This window comes from Ambystoma mexicanum, chromosome 4q (genome assembly GCF_040938575.1).
Source record: "Ambystoma mexicanum isolate Mex_15411 chromosome 4q, UKY_AmexF1_1, whole genome shotgun sequence".
Classification (NCBI taxonomy): Eukaryota; Metazoa; Chordata; class Amphibia; order Caudata; family Ambystomatidae; genus Ambystoma; species Ambystoma mexicanum.
This window is the reverse complement of record NC_090928.1, coordinates 166,520,214-166,537,044: the sequence shown is the minus strand read 5'-3', so window position 1 is coordinate 166,537,044 and position 16,831 is coordinate 166,520,214.

Here is a 16,831-nt window from a genome sequence, read left to right as displayed (position 1 = left end):
GTCGTGCCTTGGCCTCATTGACATCCACGTTGGAATCGATGAGGTGATAATGTCCGCCGTAGTCGGACTGAGATGCAAAGACACAGTAGGAACTATCAGCACTGACAGTGCTCACTGCCTCATCAGCAGAGCCGATATCGTGGCAAAGATTCCCCAACTGTGCACAGGTCTGGGATAACTAAAGGGTCCCCTGCTCAAACTATATATCGACCCTGCGGTGAGGCCGGTCCCACAACATCCAAGGAGAGTTGGTTTCCATCTACAAGAGGCAGTCTCCAGCGAGCTCAACCAACTGCTCTCCGATGGCATCATCGAAACAAGCGACTGGGCCCACCCCCTGGGTGTCACCCCTAGTCATCGTGCCGAAGGAAGGTAGGAGGCTACGGCTGTGCATCGGCATGAGGATGGCCAACACCGCCATCCAGAGCGAGAGACACCCAGGTCTACGCATCAAGGACATGATTGTGCAACTAAACAATTCTCCAAGGTTGATCTAATTCAAGGCTATCATCAAGTGGAGCTACTTCCCAACTCTAGAGGGATATCAACATTCACCACCCATGAGGGACTGTTCAGGTACTGAAGGCTGAACTTTGGCATCTCCTCAGCAACCAAGATTTTTCAGGAGGCGGTGAGGCAGGTCATTAGGCCAATCAAGGGTGCACTAAATTATAGTGATGACATTCTCATTTTTGGAACGACACAGCACTCTTCGGCACTTGCGCAACAGTCCAGGCCGCTGGTCTAACCCTCAACATCAGCAAATGCCGATTCAGCAAGTCAAAGCTGAAGTTCTTTGGGCACATATTTTCAGCAGAGGGAATGACACCTGACTCAGAGAAGGTGGAACCATCACCAGGCTCAAAGAACCACTGCAAGCGGCGGAAGTACATTGTGCCAGGTACATCCCACACTATGCCTCAATCATTGAGCCGCTCAGGAAGCTGTTGCAAAAAGAGGCCATATTCGAGTGGACCCCCGCCTGCCAAGAAGTGTTTGATGCCATCAAAAGATCCCTGGCAGAAGCCCATCGGCTGGCTTATTTCAAACCCGCCTGGCACACCGAAATAACAGTGGACGCTAGCCCCGTGGGCCTGGGTGCCATTCTGGCACAGACGAGCGGGGCAGACATCAACACCAGACATGTTGTGGCAAATGCCAGCATGGCCTTATCCACGCTGTATCCACATATTCTCAGGCCAAGAAGGAGAGCCAAGCCTCCGAATGGAGCCTGCAAGCACTTCCATCACTTTATCATCGGGAAGAAATTCACTCTAATCACCGACCACCAGGCCCTGCTATCGTTGTTGGGCAAGCCACGGACCAAGATGCCCCCGAGAATTGAGCGATGGGACATCCGCCTGCAAGAATATGATTATGATATTGTGCACAGACCAGGGGGCGATCTCAACCCAGCGGATTATCTCTCCAGTCATCCCGTGGGCCCTCCCATCACCTGCAGGGGCGATATTGCCTACATCAACTACGTGGTTGCCAGTTCTCTCCCCCCTGCTCTCTACTTGGATACGGTTGCAGCCGCCTCTGCTGCAGACCCCACGACCTCCCTTGCCATCAGCCTGATGAACACCAACAAATAGAAAGATTACCAGCGAGCGACTCTGGCTCACCCGGGGGTTTGCAAGGAAGAAATAGAAAGACTGGCAAGAGTACAGTCTCAGCTCACTTTAAAAGACCACAGTATACTTCTGAGAGGGTGCAGAATCGTCATTCCTACTGCTCTCCGAGCCAACCTCGTCCGGACAGCTCATGAGGGACACCGGGGAGCTGAAAACACCAAAAGAAAGCTCTGCTGCCACGTGTGGTTCCCTTTCCTGGACTTGCTAGTAGATGAGTGGGTCAAGAACTGCCTGGCCTGCCAGTGCACAACACCGGCTGAACCCAAGTGCCTCTGCAACCTACCCAGATCCCGGAGAGACCCTGGGAAAGAGTGGCCATTGACTTCCACAGATCGCTAGAGTCAGGAGAATACTTCCTCCTCCTCATCAACGAACATTCTCATTTCCCCATCGTCAAGAAACTTACCACCACTGCGTTCCCCCAAGTAGCTGCCACCCTGGACGAGGTGCTCAGCAAATGAGGCATCCCATCTGACAACGGACCGCCGTTCAATGGACATGAGTTTGATGTGCTGGTGAAACACCTGGGGTTCAAACATATGAAGATAACACCTCAATGGCCACAAGCAAATGGCATGCGGAATGCTTCATGGTGTCCATAAAGAAGATGCTTCAACGGGCCTGCATAGAGGGCACAAACCCCCACCAGGCCCTGTGCCGATTCCTTCGGGACTACTGCAATAACCTGCACGAGGCCACCAACAACTCTACAGCTGAACTCATGGTCCGATATGATGTTCACATGCGCCTTGTGAGAGACTCCTCGAGTCCTGAGGTCGCAGACATTGAAGTAGCTCAGAGAGACGCCGCAGAGAAAGACAAAACGAAGCAGGATTCTGACGCCAGGTGTCGGGCTAAGCCCAAAGAGTTCCAAGTCAGGTTTGAGGTCCTGGTGCAGCAACCGATGGTCAAGAAGATGAATTCACGATTTGCCTCAAGCCTCATGAGTGTCTCCGCCGTAAAAGGAACAATGGTGACCCAAAATGAAGACCGAGCTATCACAAGAAATAGTTCACTCTTCAAGCATTACATCAAAAGAGAGGACAGTGAGCCTCCCCCGCTGGATTTAGATCAGACTCCGCGGGAACCGCCAGATGACCTGTGGCTCCCACCAGGAGCAGAGGGGAGCTGAGAAGATACGGTAGGTGGTCACCCAAGTGATGGAGAAACCGGTGATCGTCCGTCCAGGCCATAAAGAGTGATGAAGAAGCCGCTGAGATGGGTCGAAAAATGTTGACCTGGACGTTTGAACATATTTGTCCGGGGGTGGTGTTACCCATCCCAGCGCTTTTAAGGCGCAGGGCTGCCTCGCATGGGGGTGTAGTTAGTTCAGAGTGGAATGGGAGGAGTGTTGGCGCTGTGGCGCCAGTTAAACTACGAAGTTCAATAAAGAAAGTCCTGTTGATACCTCCGGCTCTGCGTCCTTATTACTTACCTCCATTGCCGAGTCCGGGCTACAGAACACATGATGATAGACCTTTAGAACCAGTGTATCAAAGTATAATTCTGTCAGAATGCACTCTGAAGATCCACGATATCGTAAAACTATTTAATATGTTTCCCATGGTTTATGCAAAAATTAACTAACAACACAGAGATGATCACACACTAAAAACAGGAACCCACATTATCAACATGCCAGCTAGTGAACTATTTCAACAGACAAATTTGACATGTTGGATTCAAGTATTACACATATCTCAGCAAATATGCATTGCACAAAACATTACTGGTTATGATGGTTATGATGTTATGCTTACATTTGCTGCATCGTCTGTTACGCTCAGTTGTGCAGAACATGCATGCAATGCATTTTTTTTATTTAAACATGTTATTGGTATTTAAATACCCAGTGTTATCACAAGAATTACATCATGCCAGCATTGCAATTTTACAAAACATAAAAACAATTTACAAAATACCAAGAACCACCTGCCATCCACCATTGTTTCAAACAAAAATAAGTCCTGAAATCCCTAATGTTCCAGGGTGACCCAACTGAGCACATAGAAATCAGCATAGCAACACACGCCCATGGGGCCTCAGACTACACCAGCAACAGCAAGTCAATATAACCACAAGAGAAAGGATGTAAAGTAAAGCGGTGCTGTCTATGAGAGGCAAGTGTGTGTGATGGAGAGGGTTTTAAAGAGGGTATGATCTTTAACAGGGAGCCAGTGGGCGTCCCGTCTGGCCTGAGAGATGTGCTCTCTTTTGGGGATGCTTAAGGTTGCTCGGAGAGCATTATTCTGAGTAGTTTGCAGTTTATTCATGATTTTAGAAGATGTGCCTAAAAGAAGGACGTTGAAATATTCCAACTTGGCTCTAATGGTGGCTCTAGCAATGGAGAGGCCATTTTTGGAGGAGAGGTAGCGTTTGACAGCATTTATGATCTTGGTCGTAAGAGCAGCTGAAGAGGAAATGGCATTGGCTTGCCGTGTCATAGATAGGGTGGAATCTAAGTATACCCCAATTGTTTTAGCCGCCGCTGAGGCAGCGATTATGGTGTTGTCAATGATGAAGGATCTGTATTGGCTGTCGAGTTTGTTTAAGATGTGTTTAGAACCTGCCAGTAGGATTTCGGTTTTGTCTCCATTGAGACACAGACCACTGGTCGCCATCCAGGATGATGCCATAGGTTTTGTTGAGTGTGGCAGCATCCTGTTCGTAGGAGTCAGTGAGGGGGAGTAGAACTTGAGTATCATCAGTGTAGCTGGTATATGCTGTGCCGTGAATGTCAAGGTCATTGAAGAGTAATAGAGTAAAGATGTTGTACAGTGTGGGTGAAGTACATGATCCCTGGGCACTCCACAGTGGATGGGGTTAGGGGTCGCACAAGCCTGGTCTAAGAATACTCTCATAAATCTTCTTTTGAGGAAGGAAGTAATCCAGGTTATGGCTTCCTGCGAGAAACATGCAGCATCTCGAGGTGTCTACAGAGAGATTTCTATACCATACTTTAGGATCAGCCATAGACCAGAGTTTAAGATCTTTCAACCAAGCCCAAGCTTATGGCCCGCAGCTACCTTCCATGCTATGGTGATACTGTGTGAAGTAGTTTAGTCATATCTCTGACAATCTACAAGCATGGATACATGCCCAACCTGCACACCTCGGGCAACTAGGTAAATCTAGTGATCCCTGCTGTTTCTATTTTTTCTCGGATAGTGGACCAAAATTGCCTGATCACTGGGTAAGAACAGAACATACATATCAGGTCATCCTTGTCCTCACCACAGCGGGGCTAAAAGGGTGACGTCAATCTGGATAACCTTCCTATCTTGGATGAGGTCATGTATACCCCTTGAAGAACAAACAGTTGAATAAGTCTATGTATGACATTTCTAGACACTTTCCGTTCAGATAATAAGACATTACACCATACTCCATCCTCCATATATATATACATGGTTCTCTTCCCATAAAGCTTTCACTTGAGGTCTCTCTTATTTAGGCCCAAGAGCAATCTCTCATATAACCCAGGCACTCAATGTCGCCCCTCAATCAAATCGTACATCAGAGCAAGCACCTTATCTGTCTCAGGTTCTCCAGGCAGGCTCTAGCAAAGGGTACATGCCACTCTCACCATTCAGCTATATGCCAGAAACTGCCCCCTTTGCATACCATGTGACTCCAGTATTTCAACCAATTCCAATAATGTGCCACTACTAAACATTTGCCCCACCTATTCTCCCAACACCTTCTAATAAGCAGACGATAATCTTTATCACGATAAAAGGCAGAAACCAGTGGGATAGTAAGGGAGTAGGGATCACTGTTATTGTGTAATCTCAAAGCCCTATCCCACAATGTGCTTCCCAAATGCAGGATAGACGGATAACCAGGTAGCTTGCATGTATCCATCCATAGGACTTCCTTTAGCGTGAAGGGGTGTATGGCCGAGTGCATTAACATTGTATAAAAGGCGGGTTCATCGGACAAACACCAGGAAACAAACTGGAGTTGCCCAGCAAGATAGTATAGTTCAAAGTGCAGCAATGTTATGTCCTCTTCCTGGTAACTCAAGCAGAGAGTTTTAAGTTAAATGCTATGCCTCCCCACCCAGCACAGGAATTCTCTCATCTTAGTATTCAAGATGCAAAAAAGGGACTGTGATATCACAAATGGAATATTTGTGAAATGATACAAGTGGGGGAGAACGACCAGCTTTACTAAAGCAGCACAGCCCATTACAGACAGTGGCAATCTCTTCCAGAACCCTGTAGATCTGTCCAATGCACGCAGCATATTTCATTCATGTCTGTTGTTCACATCATGGAAGAAAACCCTGCCCATACTGTAGCCTCAGGCAAGGTAGAGATCAATCTCACCCACCTTAGAAACCTTCCCTAATCCCAAAACAGTGGAGCACTGCATACATCCACTCCAAGTACACCAAATTAAATGTTTTAACAGCGTCTAAAGAAGCCATCATGTAGTTGCCATTCATCCTACTAGTTCTATCAATGACATACTGCAGTCTTCTCCAATTCAATGAAGTATTTCTGCCAGGTGCAAACCCAGTCAGATCTGCATGCATAAGCTTGGTACTCCCCTGTTGCATTCTCCCAGCCAACAATGCAGTAAGGATTTTACAGTCTTGGTTCCCCATAGAGGGGGGGGTCTATAGGAATCAATAGTGGGTTGTGGTTTCCCTGGCTTAAAGATAGAGAATATCACAGATTTGTACATACTAAAAGGAAGGATCCCACAATCGAAGGCCAACTGAAATGCCTCCAGCAATCGCAGGGCCAATGTACCACTGTAAGGCTTAATAAACTCAACCAGAATGCCCGTCCACTCCCTTTGTTTTCCTAGACTGTAGTTCTGCTCCTGTCAGTGGAGCATCCAGCAATTCTACTTTTTCCTACTTCATTCTGGGCAAGGCAATCTGGGATAACGTGTATTCAATCTCCTCTAGACCCTTGGGTCCAGCACCAACCATACAGGGCCTCATAATACCTCTATAAAATCCCATTAATTTGAGATCTCCAAAACCTCCTGCATTCATCTTCTATCAGCTCTATCAGAGGTTGCAGTGGTTCCCTTCTGCACAACCAGGCAAGTAACCTACCAGTCGTGTCCCCATTCTCATGAGGTTTTCTATATATATTTCCAAATCATATTTACCCAGTCTTTCCCAAGCCCCGATACACTTTTATCTGAGGGCAACCAACCTCTGCTCTGCCTCTCTATCCAATACAGGTACGTTTTCAACATAGCCTATGTCAGTCTCAATCTTGGACAAGTCCCCCAATAGGGAATTCCTAATACCCCCAGCCACAGCTATCCCCTCCCCCTTAACACCACCTTAAAGCATCCCTGTAGCATAGCACAACTATCTCCATGTCCCACATTCATCAATTGTATCTTCTAATGAGTCCCTAAATGGTGTGTCGGTCAACGCTTCTGTTCTTAATCTCCAAGTAGAAATGGGGGGCTGGGCCAGGGCACACTAACCAAGTAGTAAGCAGCAGAGCACAATCTGAAAGTGTTCTGCCCATATAGTCAGTATGCATACATCCTTGTGCGTGTTCTGCTCCAGTAACAAATAGATTATGTGCGTTAGGACATTATGCAGAGATGAATAATACGAGTAAGCACTATGTTTTACGTGTTCTTTCCTGCAAACGTCTACTCGGTCATGATCTGACAATACCCTAAGTAGTGTCAGCACTGGTAGAGAGGGGTGCATATGTTTGTGATTGGATATATCCCACACAGGGTCTGATTTGAAGTTAAAATCACCACCCCAAATCCATGTTGCAGCTCTAAATGGATCCAGTCCGGCATATTAAGAGCAGAAAAAAGAAGCAGCATTATCAATGGTGACATATGTATTAATTTTTCACACTTCCATATGCTCCACATAGCCGTGGACAAGCATCATCCTGCCCTCCTGATGAGTGTGGGTCTCTAGCATTCTGAAGGGCACTAAAGTAGCCACCCATATCAAAATCCCATAGGCAAATGGAGAAGAATGAGCTCCATACCCAATGCCACCCCATCTACCTATAAAATCAGTCTGCCTGGAATCCAAAAGATGATTCTCCTGTAGAAGGGCGATCGCCACCCGCTTCCAACATAAATATGTCTTAACTCTATTCCATTTAATATACCCATTCAGCTACCTCACGTAGCAAGACACACCATTCATTTCATTCACCATGTATCAACATGCTGAAGAGACCCACCAGTCTTGTGGGCCTCCCACTCACCCAACAAAGCTTTCAAGGAAGTCATATCTTAAAGCACCAGTCAGCAGCCCAAAATAACCATCCCTGCATCCCCTGTCCAAGCCACCAGCCTCCCCTATCCCAGTCTCATCGATTTCCACATTAAGAAGATAACACAGTAGTACACAGGCAGCAATAAAAACATAATAAACAAACTGTAAAACCAACAGCACAGCTCAATAGTTTGTAGAGGGGCCAAATCTGACCCTCATGGCCCCCGCATGACTCTCAACACGAAGACAGAGAAACAATAGATGTACCTTGCTCTTAGGCCTATCACTGCAATCATCGATGTGTCAAAGGTGTGAAAAGCGATGTTCTCTTATACAGCTATTCAACTGACTGGTAAACCAGAAACCAATGACATAATCATCACTGACATCGCGACGTAGCCACGCTTATACATGAAGCACATATTCATTCATTCATGAAGCTACAAAGACCTGCACTAGTTTATTGCATATAGGCATGAAGCACATGCTTATGATCCACTTAGGCAGAGGACGAACATGCATACATATCTCTATATTCATACCTTGTGCCGAAGCTCAAACTCCAGGATGCAAAGGATTCATATATCTAGCTTGCACATGCTTCATTGATACTAACATGGAAAAGCCATAAGGAATAGTATAGAGGTTATAGGCCTCTGAAATGAACAAGAAAGGAGAGACAGATTCTGACTGCACAGATAAGCAGACATGATCGCTGCAGTTTGAGGCAAGCAGAAACAGGACACCGAGCGAAGGACAAAGTGGAAGCAGGAAAACTCCAGCTACAAGATAGTGAGCCACCTTCAGAAATTCAGGCTAAAATCCTCATAATTACAGACAAGAGGGCTTCATTTCGTGGTTTCGACACACATGACCCAGCTGGAGAAAACTTTTCCCAGAGAACCAGAGAGAAGAAGATACAAGAGTTGTCCACGATTCATTAACTGACTGCACTCTCACAGGCTTCGGTGATCAGAGAATAGAAACATTAGGAAACGCTTCAAACCTTCATGTTCTTTCTCATTACCTTGAAGAGGAACATTCAGTCTGAGAACTGTCTAGGGTCCCAGGGCTGGGAGGAAAACTTATGCCCAATCCAAATTCATCTTTCACATTGGGATATCGTTTGTTGCAAGGGCCAATGGGCTTTCAGCAACCCTGCAACATTGTAGATGGGTGCTAGTAGAGGAGGCCCTAGGAGGAGTCACTGGATATGGCTAACCAATGACGAAACTAACCTATACATTCTTTATACATAACTTACCCAAACTGACCAATGTCAATGGGTCTCATTGCGAGAAGGGCGGTAGGGGATACCGGCACCAGTAAGGAGACCGGTGCCGGTAATCTCCTACCGCCCGATTCCGAGGTCCCCTAACGGGACCCGTAAGGTACGTTTGGTCGGACCAAACGTACCTTACGGGTCCCGTTAGGGGTCAAGGGCGCAAATAATGGGCTTGCCATTCGCAAGCCCTTTATTTGCGCCCTCCCCATTCCCATTGAGCCCTATGGGGGCTCAATGGGAATGGGGAATTGTTTGTTTAATGGGGATTTACCGGTCCCTCCAGGGTCGGAATGAACCGGTAAGTCCCCATTGAACAACACCGGAGGCGGTACCGTATGGGAGGCAGCCCTGGAGCTAATTGCTCCATGGCTACCAGCATACTCGGAATGACCCCCAATGTTTTATAGGTTTCTGGGAGGGAACCTGGATTTGTGATGTCACACCAGGATAAAACTGGGTGACACATGCTTAGAGGCTGAGAGCCCTAGATGAAACTTGTTCTTCTCTTGTGATCCCTGTTATGTTTATTGATTTGATTTGATTATTTATAATGCACATACCCCAGGGGAACCAGGCAAAAACTAGGCCAGATGTAACAGCTGATTTAATTGATTTAATTGATACTGCATCGTGCTAACTCAGAAACTGCCGTAGTGAGTGGGCGATATTACAAAAAAAAGTGAGGTTTTTAGCTGTTTCCTGAAAGCAGTCAGAGATTCAGTACTTCGAATGTCTAAGGCAAGAGAATTCCAGGCTCAAGGGACAAATGGAAGATAACCACTTCTCACCCCATGTAGTTGTTCTCACTAATGGAGCCTGAAAAAAGTGCTGGTCTTTTGAAAGCAGATATTGTTGTAGACAGTACAGCTGAATTTTTATATTCAGGTAGTCAGGCTCCATTCCATGAATACATTTGAATAGCAGACAGAGCCCCTCAAACAAAACTCTCTGCTGAGCATGGAGCCAGTGGAGATTCCTCTGTTATGAGCAATAGCTGTTCTTCTGGGTGTTGAACAAATTAGCCTGATGGCGGAGTCTTGAGCAACCTGCAGTCTCCTAATTTGAAATCTTTGAGCCCCCATAAAAAGGGCATTGCAATAGTCTAGCTTAGCATTGGTAAATATGCCTACTACCATTGGCCGGTCCTTCTCAGAAATAAGTGTGATAACAGGTTTTATAAGTAACAGTTGGTAGTATACTGATTTGACTGTTTCAATCAATACTTGACTGCCAGATGCAGCCCAGGTTCTTCACTGCATCTGAATATCTGGTGGGATCTCCAAATAGTGAATGGCAGGGATTTGCTAATGTGCTAATAAACAACAATAACTTTGCCCCATGGCTAAGTCTTCCATTCTTGTGGCTGGGAATTTCTGAGGGGCCCAAGTATACTCTGCTAATAATCGAGGTGACTGCTAGAGGAGCCTGGACACATTATCCAAAGTGGTAGCAGAGGATGGTTGCTGGATTCTTTTGGCAAGAAATCACCTCATCCTTCCGTTTGCCCGAAGGGCTGTGCAATGACCCGCGGAAATCGACATCCATAATCACACGTGAATGCAGAAGAAGTCGATAGGAACTGCCTTTGGAAAATAACACCTATCGGACCGGATGGCAGAGTGCAGGTTGTGGGAGAGCTGGTGCTCGAGAGACCTCAACATATCACGGAATATATAAAAGTATAGAGACAGCTATGTGGCAAATGTGGGGAGAACAGATTTGTACAGTGGTTTGTGTGAAGTTTTTTCTGGGGTGGTGTAAGGATACCTGTTTGTTGGGTAGTCAGTTTGGGCAGTAGGCTTAGACAGTCACCTTAGCTTGTGAAAGAAGATAACATTGAAAAAAAAAGTATATGGTGGTTTACCTGGGTATATTGGTTAGTGGAAAAGGCTACATTATATTATGGAAGGTGGTTTCCTACATTTCTCTCTGAGATGTAATCCTGAAAGGCGACACTACAGAAGAGGGACCACAAGATTGGTTGGTTTACCCTGTTAGAAGAGCAGAAAGGTTGCTGTGTGCATGATATGCTGTGTCTTTTTGTTGTGTTGCAACAATTCTTCCTCTATGGTAGCGGTGAAGTCACCCATGAGTTTGTTGAATAGGTTTTGAAGTGTACAGAACTTGGTCAAATCTGGTAGATGATTCACCGATTGAGGTTGAGAATCAGTGTTGTGCCATTGGGGTGGAGCGTGAGGAGCACGCAAGTGGAATTTTGGATTAAGCATTCAGGTCCATCATAAATCAGGGAGAGGCCTCCGTCACAGGACCTCTCTGGATAAGTCCTTGGAAGAACACAGCAGCTTTTGTATTATACGAAGAAATGCAGCAGCAGACTTCTCCTTCAGCTGGGCTTCAAGTAACAGCTTCTTCTTGCTTCAGCTTCGAATTTAGCTTCTGAACAAATTGGTAAGTGAGATGTCCCCAGATATACACATCTGTTCCCCATTCACTCTGGCTAAGCCAGGCTCGGTCAGCCAATCACAGAGAAGGGCATTCATGCAGGCAGGTAGTCAATCAGGCTCACAGGCATTCTGGCCATTCACTACACCCAGACATTCATAACACAGATTGTGGATTGGTGCAAGTACCCATCTTTTCAGCACACTATGCTACATTCATGTCCATCTCAGTCAGGGCTGTCTCATTCATTGTGTCACACACACAGAAACCAGACACCCACAACAGAGAATGTGAGTTGACTCCCAAATCCATTCACACAGGTCCCACCCCTAGGGAGTACCCACAACACACAGCACCTGTGAAGGCTCCAGTCAGTCTGACGGGAGGCAGCTCCAGAGCCATGTATTGTATTCCACCATACAGCCAGTAAGGGGCAAAAGGGAACAGAGACATATATGGTGTTTCTACCGAACAGCCACTCAGGAGGAAGGGAACACAGTCAGGGTTTCCCAGGACTTTGGGAAACAAGGTAAAAGGCAATAGCAACCAAAAGGCCATAGTGGTGTCTTGCCTTTGTGTAGGAATCCATTAATTCCTATGGTAGGGCTTTGGTATCTCCAAACAGAGGATACTCAGAACACTGCCAAGTCAGCATGTAGCTGCCACCAGCCCATACCCTGCTCTGTGGACAACACAGGTGCCAAAAACATACACATAAGGAGTTCAAGAGTGTACCCCAACCCTTGGGTGCCATAAGGGTATCCCATGGGTGTTGTTCACTGAAGGATAAAATGAAGAGCTGCACTGCCAGAAGTCCAGGCTGGACCAAAGTGGCCGGAAACATATGGAGAACACACACAAAGAAGTAGTCGGACAAAGACAAAGAGACCCTGTCCCTCCATAAAACAGTTCCAGCATCACATCCATCATATCCTACAGCCCCAAATCTCCTATCTGTCACTGCCAACACACCTCTCCCCCCCATCATGCAGGCGTCACAACTCCACCTCTCGTTTTTTACACCAAGGTACAGCATATTTCTTGTGGAATTCAGACCTCACGCTTCATCTTCTGGCTAAGTGTTTCATCATGAAGAATCCCCTGCCGGCTTGCAGCATCACTCTGATACAAAATACATGGTTCCACGTCAAAACCTGGTGAGTATGAGCCTGTTGGTTGCAGTGGATGGGGGATTATAATTTTGGAATGTGGGAGAAGAGCTTGGGGCCTGAGGGAGACATCAGGGTATACCTCTGGGTGAAAGGAGCAGAGGTTCCTGCAACTGCCCCAACAAACACCTGACAAACGCCTTCTTGCCCTGCCCAAGACGGGCCCTGTCCTGACAAGCAGAATTCCCAGAAGGACAATAAGCATGGTAGTTTGAGCTTTGAAACATCTTTCAGCCTGCCAACCAGCCTTAGGTAAAATGGGTGACTGGGGCTCCACATTTCAAGTAGCCCTTTCACTGAACCAAAGTTTCTTGCATCCCGTAATCCTCAGCTGATGGTCATTGCTTGGAATTTGCAGCCTGCCCTTTGCCCCATGTCTGCCAACTCGCAGGTGCTTGTTTTGTTGCACATGGGATACAATGTATCAAAGAGAAAGAGAGAGATAGAGGGAGACTGACAGGGGCAGTGTGAGCTAGTGAAATAGGACCTGTTTGCAAGAGGTCTGTCATGAGGGTGCATGGATGCAGGTTGTCTTATCTTGTGACTAACAATCTCCCCTCTAAGATCTCCTACCACTTTACACTAAACTCACAAACCCCCCACAGATAGTCACCACAGGCCTGGCTGAGAGCACATCAATACTAACCGAGCTGCGATTAAGCTTTCCTCTTTAGCTCCCACATCAGTGGCTATTCAGGCCCAAAGTGCTGTAGTCTATCAGAACAGGGGCTCTTCCTTATGGATAACATACATCTAACTATTGCAGCCAAGCACATAGAAAGCAGATTGGCACTCAGAAACTGGGTACGTTTGCCCTGCATCCATCAAAACCACAGTTTTTACAACTGCCTGTCCAACAGTCCCACTAATGAACCCCACCCCGTGTTTCTTACAGAACCAAGCGCAGTGAGGGCACCTATATTTGAAGATGCCTCACTCTACCTCACTTCCTGATTCCTCCTGCCTCTTAATGTGCTGTGGAACTGGCCCGTGCTGAAAGCTAAGGTGAGGCTGTCCCTCGGGATTGCCAATTTAAAGCCTTTGCTTCTTGTGAATTTTTTTTTACACTTTTATTTTTCTCAGCAGAGGTAGATAGCTTACACAAACATCAGAGCAGCCATAGGAACATAATACATGGTTTCCAAAAAGCAGTGGTACATACGCACAATAATGGAGAAAGAAACACAATAAAAGAGACATCCTCAAGGGTTGGGAGTTGCTGTGGATCATTGCAGAGATGAGTGTGTTGTCGTCTGCAGACGAGAGTGCATCCAGGCTATTGAGATAGCTATTGAAAGCTGTCCAGATATGTTTTGACCGAGAGTGGGCTGGGTTTATAGTGAGATACTCCTCCTCGCAGTTCCAAGACCATGTTAATAAGTTCATCCATTTCTGGAATGTTGGGCGGAGGAGGACTTCCAATTCTGTAACACACATTTTTTGGCAATTATGCAACTCACGTTTAGGAATTTAGCAACACTTCTGACTCCCTCAGCCCTCCATAACCAAACAATACCCCCAGAGAGTCAGGTTCAATAGTGATATCACAGATTTCAGACAAAGTATTCAGGACCCCGTCCCAGAATGCGGCCAACCTCGGGCAGTCCCTGAACATATGTAAGTAGCCCGCATCCCCAGCGCCACAGCGAGGGCAGAGCCGTGGGTCGGAGAGAGCAAATTTTGAGACTTTGCGTGGGGTGTAGTATAACCTATTCAGCAGTTTGTACAGGATGGCTCGATAGCGAAAGTTCAGTGAGACTCTATTAGTATGGGAGCACATTTTCATCCACAGCTGATCGGTGAGTTCCAGCCCTAATTCGGATGCCCAGTCATCCCTGGCCCTGAGAGGCTGTGTTGGGGCAGTGTTTAGGAGTTTATGTAACGAAGAAACCACCCCGCGGGCCCCGCCCGAGTTGGCAATATAGGAGATCCCAGGGGAATCAGGGGGTTCACAAGGAAACCCCGGCCAGGCACCTCGGAAGGCCGCTCGTAGCCTATAGAATTGTAGCAGTTCCAACGGTGATCCCATGTGGCCCGGCTTCCAGGTCTGCGGAGTTATGAACTGCCCGTCTGGGTAGAAGTCTGTCAGGGCTGAGTAGCCCAGGGCCTGCCAGTGCCATGTTAGAGCTACGCCATGTGTGATTTCCATTCTGGGAGCCACTTATAGTACGGGTGATCCTCCGCCCCAGCGGCGAATATCCGACCCCAGGCCTGAACGGTGGCACGGACCGGGTCGATTGAAGAGTCCGGCTCGTATTGTCGATGCAGTATTAGGGACATTATATTGGTGCTAGATGCCGCGAGAGCCTCCAGCTTGACATGAGGGCGTGGGGGGGCCGGGATACCAGTAGGAGGCGAATTGTGCCTGCGCTGCGATCCAGTAGCACAGCAAGTCAGGGGCGGTGAAACCACCTTTCTCGTAGGGAAGTGTCATAGCAAGCCATTTTTTCCGCACCGCCCCCAAATGCCACAGGAACTGAGCACACAACTTATGTAAGTCTCTGAAGTATTTCTCACCGGGCCAAATAGGAAGATTATTAAATGTATACAGCAGTTTAGGAAGCAGTATCATTTTAACCAGTGACAGTCTCCCTGCCAAAGATAGCGGGAGAGAGCGCCACCGTACAATCCTGGCCTCAGTCAGTTCTGCCATGGCCCGGTAGTTGTTGACAAGGAGGGTGTCTCTGGTCAGGGACACCTGGATACCCAAATATTTAATCCCATCGGGGGACCAGCGGAGGGGGTACTCGGTGGCCGGTTGTGCTGTGGAGCTTGTGAGAGGGAAAAGTTCAGATTTGGTGTAATTGATTGTAAAGCCAGAATACGTGCCGATACTGGTGATGTCCTTGAGGATTGGGTCAAGATGGGCATTGGGGTCCCTGACAAACAGCAACACATCGTCTGCGTAGAGAGAGATAATTTCGGGGGAATCCTGCAGCTGTATCCCTTTGCGTGAGTGGCGCTCCCTAACAAAGTCTGCCATAGGCTTGATGGCAAGGGCAAACAGGATAGGGGAGAACGGGAATCCCTGGGGGGTGCCTCTGAAAAGAGGGAACAGAGAAGAGGTCTGGGAGTTGACTCGGACCCTGGCAACCGGGGAGGTGTATAACAGCTTCATACATGCGATCATCCTGGGTACTATACCCATGGTCTCAAGGACGAGCCACATGTACCTCCAGGACACCATGTCGAAGGCCTTCTGGGCATCCAAGGTTACCGCGACCGCACTCACCCTCTGATTGATGCGTGCCATGACGTTCAAGAGCCGCCTGATATTGTGGGACTTGGATCTCCTGGGACAAAGCCCGACTGGTCGTCATGTACCATGTAGGACATGACAGGCAGGAAACGAGCGGCAATCACCTTAGCAAAGATTTTAGTATCTAGATTCATCAATGACAGGGGCCGGTAGGAGCCGCATTCATTGCTAGGTTTACCCGGCTTAAGCAGTACCGTGATGACGGCCTCGCGTATCGATGGGGGAAGGGAGCCTAGTCTGAGCGATTCATTCCATATTTCAAGCAGTTCGGGGCCAAGATCGTGACGTGTTCTTGATAAAATTCGGCGCCTTTCCTTTAGGGAGACTGGATATGGCCTCCACTATTTCATTCAGTGTGAAAGGGGAATCTAGTAGGTCCCTCGTGGCGGTTGAGACACAGGTGGTGGGTATCTGTTCCAGGAGCTCTCGCATCTGGGAGTCGCTATGTTCGGGGGGCTGTGAATATAGATCCGAATAGAAGTCTGCGAAGATATCAAGGATTTGCTGGTCAGACCACTGTGTGACCCCCTGCCCGTTCTTGACGCAGGTTATTTGAGATTGGCCCCACTCTCCCCTTGCCAACGCAGCAAGTGTTTTCCCAGGCCTGTCCCCCTTGCCGTACCTTCGAGCCGCCTGTGGGTGGCTGAAGTACTGGACTTCCCTGGTGGCTTGTTCGTTGAAGGGTTTAAGCTCCTCACTGAGCTGGGAGAGGATGCCTGGGTCAACTGAGGCCGGGTGGGCACGTTCCAGGTCACGCAATTTAGTTTCCGTGCGGGACAAGGCGGCTCTGATGGTTTTGAGGACTCCTGACTCTCTAGAGATGGACGCACCCCTAATGAAGACTTTGAA